A 10,286-nucleotide genomic window follows, 5' to 3' on the forward strand; every position below is an offset into this window, starting at 1 on the left:
ACGCATCTTCAAAGTGAGGTTATAGTGGTAATGTCTGAGTGTAAAAATGTAGAATTAAGATTTGCACAAAAGGAAGTCAGTTTGTAAACTGCGATAGACATTAACAGTAACTCTGAGTAATAATTTTACTCCTAACCTGGAGGTTTGTTTCAAGCCTGACTTCTCTTTCAGCAATTTGAGCATGTAGGAGAACCTAAGGTGGTTGCGAAAAACACAAAAGTCCCCCTCTAGAGCCAGTGTTTGGTTTGTCTGTTCTGGGCTACTGTAGAAACATGGCGGTGCAACATGGTGGGCTCCATGGAAGAGGACCCGCTCCCTATGTAGATATAAAGGGCTCATTCTAAGGTAACGAAAAACATGACAATTCTTATTTTCAGGTGATTATACACTAATTATGAATATTCAAGTCTGCTCTGCTAGATGCCACTAAATTCTACACACTGCACCTTTAAGTGGTGGGAAATGTTTTTTATCTTTTAGATTTAGTTTTTTAAATCACCATGATTGTTTCATTTTCCTACAGACAAATGTATGCCATCAGAATATTATGAAAGATAATACAATCACAAAATTCTACATACAGAGTCTATAGTGACATTAGTCTGGATGTGTTCATTAAAGCAGCTCTCTGGTGATTTAATATCATATTAAAGTTGAGAGACTCTCTGAACTACTCTCCGGAGACTTCAAATGTGATCGCTGTTATTAGTCTTTGAAGCCGTTTCTAAACAAACTACCATACCAAACTTTATGATAACCATTCAGGGACACATTGTCATTCCCTCAAACTGAGCTGACCTTGTATTGGCTGCCATTTGGTCTCATCCTCAGTTGATTTCTTGCCCATTTTACTCTGCTGAGGACCAGAAGGACTCACCTCTTGTACATCTGGTTTCATCACTAGCGGGCAGTGGTGGATGAAATACTCAGATCCTTTACTTAGTAAAAGTACCAAGACAGGAATGTAAAAATACTCCATTACAAATAAAAGTCCTGCATGAAAAATCATACTTAAGCAAGAGTTCATAAGTATTAGCAAGACAAATGTAGTTAAAGTATTGCAGTAAAAGTAGTGGTTTGGTCCCTCTGACTGATATATTATTATATATGACATCATTAGATTATTAATACTGAAGCATCAGTGTTAGAGCAGCACGTTACTGTTGTAGCTGCTGGAGGTGGAGCTAGTTTGAACTACTTTATGTACAGTTAGCTAGTCTAGTCCAGTGGTTCCCAACCTAGGGGTCAGGCCCCTCCATAGGGTCATCAGAAGACAAAACAAAGTTCTGATACACAAATCTGTTTTTGATTTTTGGACTTTTTCTCTAATCTTTGATTTTTGGTGAAATATTGGACCATTTGAACATTTATTGAAATGAAAGCATGTGAGAAGTTTAGAGGGAAAAATCACTATTTGGTGGAGCTGTTAACAACTCATAGACATCTGAAATGTGACCCCGACTACACACTGCTTTTTGTAAGACGTCAAAAGCCAAAAAGTTTGGAAACCACTGGTTTTATCTTTAACAATGTGTTGTATTTTAAAAGCTTGTTATATCATCCATCTTGTCAAATCTTCATCTGAAAAGTAACTAAAGCTGTCAAATAAATGTAGTGGAGTGGAAGTATAAAGTAGCATAAAATGGAAATACTCAAGTAAAGTTCCTGAAAACTGTACTTAATTCCAGTGCTCAAGTAAATGTACTTAGTTACTTTCCACCACTGCTAGCGGGCTCACTGAAGGGAACACATCGAGGGAAGACGGTGTGATAATGTGGAACCAAATGCAGCCCACGAGTCTCACGAGGAGGAGCTGGATGTCACCCAGCATGTACCAGTCAGGAAGAAGCCAGTCGTCAATCTGTCAAAGTGATTTCACTGTGTGAATAAGTCCGCCCAAGTCTTTGACAAAACATTGATAACTGAAGAACAAACTGTATATATATATATACTACACAGTCTGTTCTTTCCTCCTCTCTGAATTTCATCCCCCTGTTCTCCTAAAAGCCCAAACTGCTGAAATGGATAGAATAAAGCCAGATTAGGAGTGGGGTGAAATGATGGGTCTTTTTATAGAAAGAATGTGGAGGACTGCTCACTTTTGTAAAGCTGTTTATGTAACAGCAGACAGCACTGTTCTACATGAAAGCCCTGTTACAGCATCACATCACTCCTCTGTGCCGCTTCTGGCATCTCTGCTACATGAAAACAGTTTGTACAGTTCCCTCGTATTCACTGCTGGGACTACACAAAAATCACTTCCTGTTGATCCGTCTACAGTGTGATTTTCATAACCTTTGACCAAGGTGGATTAATGGGTTGCTGATCTAACCTTTGCTTTATATATCATGCTCGCACAGATTGCTCACTTTTAACTTTAGACTGTAAGAAAAACAGATATGGAGCATCTGTGATGTCACCTTTTATAGGTGTCTGGAGGGATGTTTTCAACCCTTGGCTTTGAATTTACTGCTCTTCGCCTTCTTAATGCTTTTTCAAACTTATAGTTTGTTTGCTCTGGTCTGAATCAGTGGATAAGTTGGTGAACTTGTAGTGTTTTAACCTTGGTTTGGTTTCTTTTCACACAGAAAAATATTAAAGTAAAGGGGGAAATGAACCAGAGCTGGACTAAACAATGCCGGTTTGAAAACACCTTAGGTGAAAATCTCAATTTGGGAGAGTTGAAGCTGAGTTGGAGAGTGCAAACAGCACTCAGCTCAGCTCACTGTGACAGGCTGAGCCATCTGTCAATTAAGCAAACATGCTACAAAACATGCTACTTGTTGCACCTTTAAAGGGTAATTTGGATTTATTAAAGTTTTGGCTTTTATTTTTGTAGTTTAATAAGTAATTATGACATCACTGAGACAGGTCAAGAAACTGTCATATGATCCGACAGGTAACACACACTTGATTCACGATTGAGCCCCGTTGTAAGTCATATTTATTTGGAAGAGAAAATGAAGGTGAAAAGTAAAATTATTGCTCAAACTGTCTTTTGCAAACATCTATCACAGTTTAGAGACGGATGTCCTGCTTGCTGTTGTTGTGTGCACAGTTTTCCTGTGGAGTGAGAGATTATTACCAAATTTTCAGGTGCTCTCACTTTTGGTTTTACCTCCAAATAAAGTGGTTCAGGTAATCTGACCTAACTTTTTCACAAAATGTCTGACCGTCCGATTACTCATTTCTTGTCTCATCGGACTCGGTTATTTTGGTGAGCACTGACAGAAATGATGGACAAAATTGCAATAATAAGACCCTTGTTGTAATAAAGGTGGCTGTTAAAAGTTTGTATTGCTCCTTAATGGAGAATAAGAGCTGTTACACCTTTTCACAGCTCTGACATAATGTTGCTTCAGTATCCCTCCCTCCTGTCTACACTGGACATGTTCAGACATTTTTTTAGTCATCTGTTTCAGTTTCAATCGATACAGAATATTAAATCATTCAAAAAAGGTGTGCTTGAAAACAGGGTTTTGTACCCATAATCTTATTTTTGGAAGCCTGTAAAATTCCATGCTGCAAGCTTGCATATACAGGCACAACATTTAGGTTTCTGCCTGTGAACTCCGTTTTGCAAGATTACATGTACAAACATTAATGTACAAGTTTACAAATCTAAGATTACAGGTACAAAATCATGTTTTCAAGCACACCTTTTTGAATGATTTAATATTCGATAATACAGCTGTCTACAGCAGCGGCATAACAAGTCCAGTTTTATTCATGTGGATCTACAACCCAACAACACATTCTTGATCTCTCTGGATCTCTTTTCACAGTACAACTCCAAGTTACATGTGAAACTTCAGTTCTATGAATTCTGTATGACCACCAGAGATGTACCTGTTTTTGTTTGTGGTGGCCAGAAAGAATGAAATATAACTCTCCTCACTGCTGAGAGTTGATTTGTTTTTTGTTTTTATATGTCTCAATGGGGGGGCATGGCCCAGATTGGAGTAAACATGATGTTGTCTTGTACTTTTGGGGATGTGGAGTCCAAACAAAGATCAGATTTTTTGTCTCCGGGAAAACTTTACAGTGAAATCAGCATCAGTTGACTGTATTATTAAACGATTGTACATATAAATTGCACAAAATTGTATTTTAATGTGTGTAAGTGTCCAGGCACTTTTCACCAAAAGAGAGGTGTACAGAGTTGACTAAAAGGATCCCAGGTAATTAAATGGAGCTGTAGTGACGTGAGGAGCAGATGAAACGCTGCAGTCGAGCTAATGAGGAGCACAGACTTCACCTGAGGGGAGAAACTAAACTGACAAAGATCAGACAAACACAACTCTCCAGGAAAGAAAAGGCACCAGCCAAACACTTGGTCTAATCTTTATATACATGATAGTTAGTCACCAGTTACAGTACACATATTTATATACTACAGGAACACAGATAATACAGGTACTCAACATGTGTTTTACTGTTTTTTTTTTTTTAACCTAACCTGCATGTTGAAGAAGAGTCAATCATAGGGTTTGTCTTCAAGCCTGGAGGACAAGAGTGATCTTATCCCCTCCTCATCCACATTAGCCACTGGCCTACATTTGAACAGAGTGGAGAGGTCCAAGTCCCAACTCCAGGCAATCTTTTCAAATGTACACAGATGTCCAAACTGCTGAGGAATGCCAGTACAACTGTAATGTCCTGCCTCCTTTATCATAGCCCCTATTTGAAGAAGAAAGCTTCTCATTCATTTTTCCGTGGACATGCAGATCATTTTAGTTTAGCATTTGAACTCAAAAACGCACTTAGCGACATCTGATCCAGAGACTGAAATCAGACTGCTCCTGCAAACACTTCCAGGAGGTGTAACATTGTACTACCTTACCACAGGCAGCAGATTATGATTCATAATCCTCCTCTCTAAGGGAAAAATGAATGAGAAATTGACTTCAGGAACTCAGCATTTATGCTCTGTGACCTTTCAAGTATGGCTGACAGGACTACATTTTTTTGCATCCTTCAGCGGAAGACAAACCCTCAGAGAGCCTTTTAATGCAACGTCATTATTGCTTACAGAGAAAAATAAAAAGCTTTTTGTGTACATAGACACACAGTGCAGATCATGGAGTGCCCTATACTTAGACAGTGATTATGGGAGAGCAGAGCTGAACTTCTGCTTGCTTTCATCATCAGGGGAAGGGAAACATCCGAATCAGAGGAACCTGTAGTGCAAGCAGTGCGTGAGCGAGAGAGGAAATGTGGGTTTCTTGAGCTTAGGGAGAGGATTTACCACAAGGAATGATGGTAAACTTCTTTTATTGCTCATACAGTGACAACATCTGGCGATTTTCAATATGATGAGTAACATTCTACAGCTAGTCCACAGGGTTTTGGTGAATGCAACCTATGAATTCTTGTCACTGTTGTGGTACATCTCTCCCTCCAGAGCATCAGCACAGCGCTGAGCTTCATATGGACACTAACGACCTGCTGTGAAACTACATCAGTGAATTAAAAAAGGCTAAATCAACAGTGAATCACAGGGGACAGAAAACTACTGCTGAACCACACAGCTGCTCTGAGGTGTGGCCACGAGTACAACAAGCTTCAGAGTTGCAGTCCATACAAAGCAGTTTTTCCACGGCAGCACAGAATCGCCACCATTTAAAATCACAGAATAAGAAATGTATCTACTAAGCATCTTGTTATAATGACAAAGCATCTAATTGTAAGAAGAACTTAAATCTTGTCATAATAAGAAAAGTTTTGTTCTGAGTTCCATGAAGTTTAAAAAGATATATATAACACTAGCCAAGGGAACATTATTACTGTCAGTCCACCGCTTTGGTCCAGACTGAAATATCTCAACATCTATTGGATGGATTAGCATTAGATCTGGTACAGATATTCATGGTGTGCAGAGGATGACTCCTCATATCTTTGGTGATCCTCTGACTTTTCATCTAGAGCCAGTAGCAGGTCAGATTTTTCACTCATCCAGTGAAATATCTCAACATCTACTGGATCAGCAAAAATATGTTTGTACAGAATTTTAAGGCTCCCAAATGATTAATCCTGTAGTTCACATTTGTGGTTTTGAGTTGAATTTCTCTCCAAGCATTGGTTGCCATGAGGCATTCATGTTTCCAACAGGATTCACAGGGATAACTGGTGATCCCCTGATTTTCCATTTGGCACCATGATCAGGTCAAATTTTTGTCCAAGACTGTAAAACTACTGACATTCCCATCAGCCTCAACTGTATCTTAATTTTAGTACTAATAAGAAAATGTCGGCATGCTAACTCACTTAACTAAGATGTTGAACATGGTAAACATTTGCTAAACAGCATGTTCACATTGTCATGTTAGCACGACAACATTAGCATTTAGCTCAAAGCACTGCTATGCTGAGGTACAGCCTCACAGAGCTGCTACAGTAACATGACTGTAGACATTTAATCTAGTTATTAACCTAGCAGTGCCCACAGTTAAGGCTCGAGAAATAATTTTAACATGGAAACACTGAATCTGGATCTGTCCAGCGCTACTATTGGGTTACTGCTGAGCTTATGTACAGAAGCTACTGTTTTATCTGAATATACTATGACTGAGGTTATTGAACTTTACTAACTTGTTCATCAAAACAAGTGAACCTCACCAATTCAAAGAATGTTCCCCTATAAAGTATGCACCACTTGGAAAAGAAGTCTAGTCCTGCAAGTCCTCCAACCTAAACGACAAAATATTGTGTTATTAAGAAATGTTTTAATACAGTTTTCAATGGTTGAGGTTTGGTTAGGGTTAGGAAACCAAAACTGCATAGTTGAGGTTTTAAGGAAAGAGGAAAAGATTGTCGTTTGGTTTAAAACAATGGTAACTGTTAGAAGATGGGATGCAAACGGCGATCTTCAGTTTCAAATTTAGACTCTTTGTCTGCTCAACGATGCACCTCGACCTCTATGAGGTTTCAAGGCACTATAACAACTTCATGCTACCTCCACTCTTGCTTCTCTTCTCAGAGACAAAAGTCGTAATTTACACAACTTCAACAAGTTGCTTGTCAGAAAAATAGGTTGATAAACGTGTTTGAACAAATTTGACTTCATCAGAACGTCTTTGACTTAACCCAATTCGGTGAGCATGTGCAAAAAGCAAATATAAAGTAAACGTAAAGAGTGTTTACATGAGAAATTTTCATCCTTTGATTGGATTAAGACAGCTTTAACCCAAACAGAATGAAGTTTTCTATTTATTTATTTTTAGGATATATTAAGACTCTAATTTCTAATTTTGAAAATACAACTTTGTCATTATAACAAGATCTTGAAGGAAATGTTTTTGTATCACTGTGGCAGCTCTGCTTCTCTGGAGTTTCCTGCTCTGTGTAATCAGTCTAAAAGATCTAACCTGTGATTTAATAGAGTTGCAACACAGTGGCTCTAAGTTGAGGCCAAAACTCCTCATGTTCCTCATCTCTAATGAATGCCATGCTAATTGTCTAACACCTGCAGAGTTGGAGTGGAATGAAAACCTACAAACTACTGATACAATTTAATTGGCAAGATGTTTTTTAAGGCTGATACTGATAAAGATTTTGAGTTGAAGCTGCAGATTGGAGAGACAGTATTTAATGCCGATTATTAACATCTTTTATGTATGTTTTCCCCTGATTTTTATTCATTTCAGGGTGAGAAAGCAGGATGAAACAGCAGCTAGGACACTACACCTCTCCAGTCAAAGCCAGACTGGTTTAACACCTTGATGAACTTTAGCAGCTGACAGGGTTTACAGGCTGATGCTCCTCACGCTGTTCAATAACATCAGATCCTCACCTCCATTAGTCTGGTGGTGGGAGATTTGGACAGCCCAACATCTGACTGTTTCAAGTCAATATTTGACCCAACTGTCGGGCCTCATGGAGCATGGATTAAAACCACTGATTTACACGACAGATTTATGTACACTCCTCCAGCACTCGCTCAACTCACAATTAGTACTCATAATATACATACACATCCATGCCTAAGTGAATATTGGAAATGACAGTGATTTTTTTGTTGATGGTGCCCAATGAGGGACAGATTTGGGGAGTGAGGAGGATATGTGGCTCGGTTGGCTGTCAGAGCCCGAGCAGATGGCTCTAAAAGCTGGAGAAGATGTGACAGAAGGCCAGTTCTGATACTTCACACATCTTATCTGTCTTCATCTCAAGACGACTGCCGTGATACTTGCTTCCACAAAGGGATCCAGTGGCTTTAGTTTGTTGAGTTGAGTGTCTCGACAGTACATTCCTCATAGCCAGATGCCCCCAGAAAGAAGAATTCCCCCCACCCCCCCAAAAAAACAACAAAAAAACACCTCATGTCGTCCGACTTCCCAGAGTCTCTAAGGACATTCTGATACATGAGGTACATTCTGCTCCACCGACAGTCTGATATAGCAATAGTCAGACTATAACTCTTTATTATAGTCAGTCCACAGGAGCAGCTGGTGGGACTCGCTCACTCCGGAAAGGAGAGGTGATATGGTCCTCAGTATCAGGGATGACTAACTAGTACCTGTCGTCTGATATATCACCTCTTTTTGATTTCACACCTTGGAGGGTGTTTCATCAACCAGTGACTGGGCCAGGAAAGTGGAGGCACAATTAACAGATCCTGGCCTTTACTGACATCCTGACATTTGGAAATTCACTGCATCAATCAAAGAATGGGCAATGGTACTAAAAAAGTTAGGGGAAAACTAATGTGTTCAACTGACTGTTCGCTAAACCCCGGCCTTTCCTGAACAGCGATTGTCCAGTCATAGCTTAGCAACAGTAATTAGGCACAGCCGGCCTATATTTAAACTGTAGAAAGAGCAATACTCTGTATTTTGAGAGATTGGAGGGTCATGACTTTTTTTTGACTTTCCAAAACCAAATATTCAAGAGAAAAGTGTGAGGAAAGGATTAAACTGTGCGTCTGTCTGCTCTAACTTAAGCTGAAAACGTTAGCATGTCTGGCTAACTAGCTTACTATCTACCGTGGTAACGTAAATGTAACATTACTTCCAAAGCGAAGCTAGCTAAGTACTTTAATTTGTGAGGTTACAGGTTAAGGAACAGCCCAGTTTAGGACTGAAACATCCACTGTGTGGTATTTACTGATGGTGCGGGAGCAGGTCTGGGTGCTATTATATCTCAGTGTAACCTTAGCAGCGCTGTTCTGTTTTACATTGGCGTTATGTTAGCTTAACACATCAGTTAGTCCTTATCCTCAGAGCTTTCTCTGTTGTAACATCAAAAGTGAAACCAACAGTAAGTAAATCACTATCGTAACCTTTGTATTGTTTGTCCAAGTATGTTTTTCTGTAAGCTAAACATTCAAACAGGATTCATATCGGAACAAAATAACTGTCTAAACTTATGTTTTTCATTATCATACTGTACTGTCAACCAATCCATGGAGTTAATGGTAATTAGCCAGCTAGCTATAGCTAATAAAATCTCCCTTGAAATTATGACTGTCATTGGACAATTTTATTAGTTCTAGCTAGTATCTCAATTATCAGAATTGAGAAGCCTGCTTTGTGTGAAATTGTGGACACCTTGTCTTAAAAAATGACAGTGTAAACTGCATTAGTGTTGTGTGAGACCAGAAAGCTTAACAGGCACAGCAACAGTTACTAAGGGGGATTTAGCGAACAGTCAGTTGCTCCCACAGCAAATTAAAAATATAGTAGCAAAAACAGGAGTTAAAGCGTGTTAATGGGAACAGGGGCATTTTTAGTACTTTGAAAGTGAATGTGACAATCAGAGTTAAGGGGTTTAATGTGGTTAATGTGATTTCCATATAAGTTTTCATAGTAATTGTGTGGTATAGTTAGTTTATAGTCATCAAGTATGGTTAGATACAGTAATGCTATAGTGTGTATTAGAAAGAAAGTGACAGTGAGTGATCAGTCTCGCCAAGTTAACTGGGTGCTAGATGTAGCCTTATCAGAAAGGGATTAATATGAATCTAATATGAATTCATCATGTAGACAACTAAATTAGTAGGAAGATTATTATTTGATGGTTATGCAGTTGTTTGTTAATTATGATGAAGGAACTCTAAAGATTGGACTACCTATCATATTTGGTGTTAGATATATAAAACCAATGAATATTGATGGAAAACTGGCTATTATTTATTTTCTGCATGTTATAGACATGTGCAATCTTTCGCAAAGTAGCATAAAAGACTGAGTTTGAACAATCCTATGAGTTGCTAACATAACTGAAGTGCAGCAATGTCAGCAATGTGTTAGACAGTAGAGAGGGGGCTCTCCGTTGCAGAATCTAGA

Source organism: Thunnus maccoyii, chromosome 13, assembly GCF_910596095.1.
Source record: "Thunnus maccoyii chromosome 13, fThuMac1.1, whole genome shotgun sequence".
Lineage (NCBI taxonomy): Eukaryota > Metazoa > Chordata > Actinopteri > Scombriformes > Scombridae > Thunnus > Thunnus maccoyii.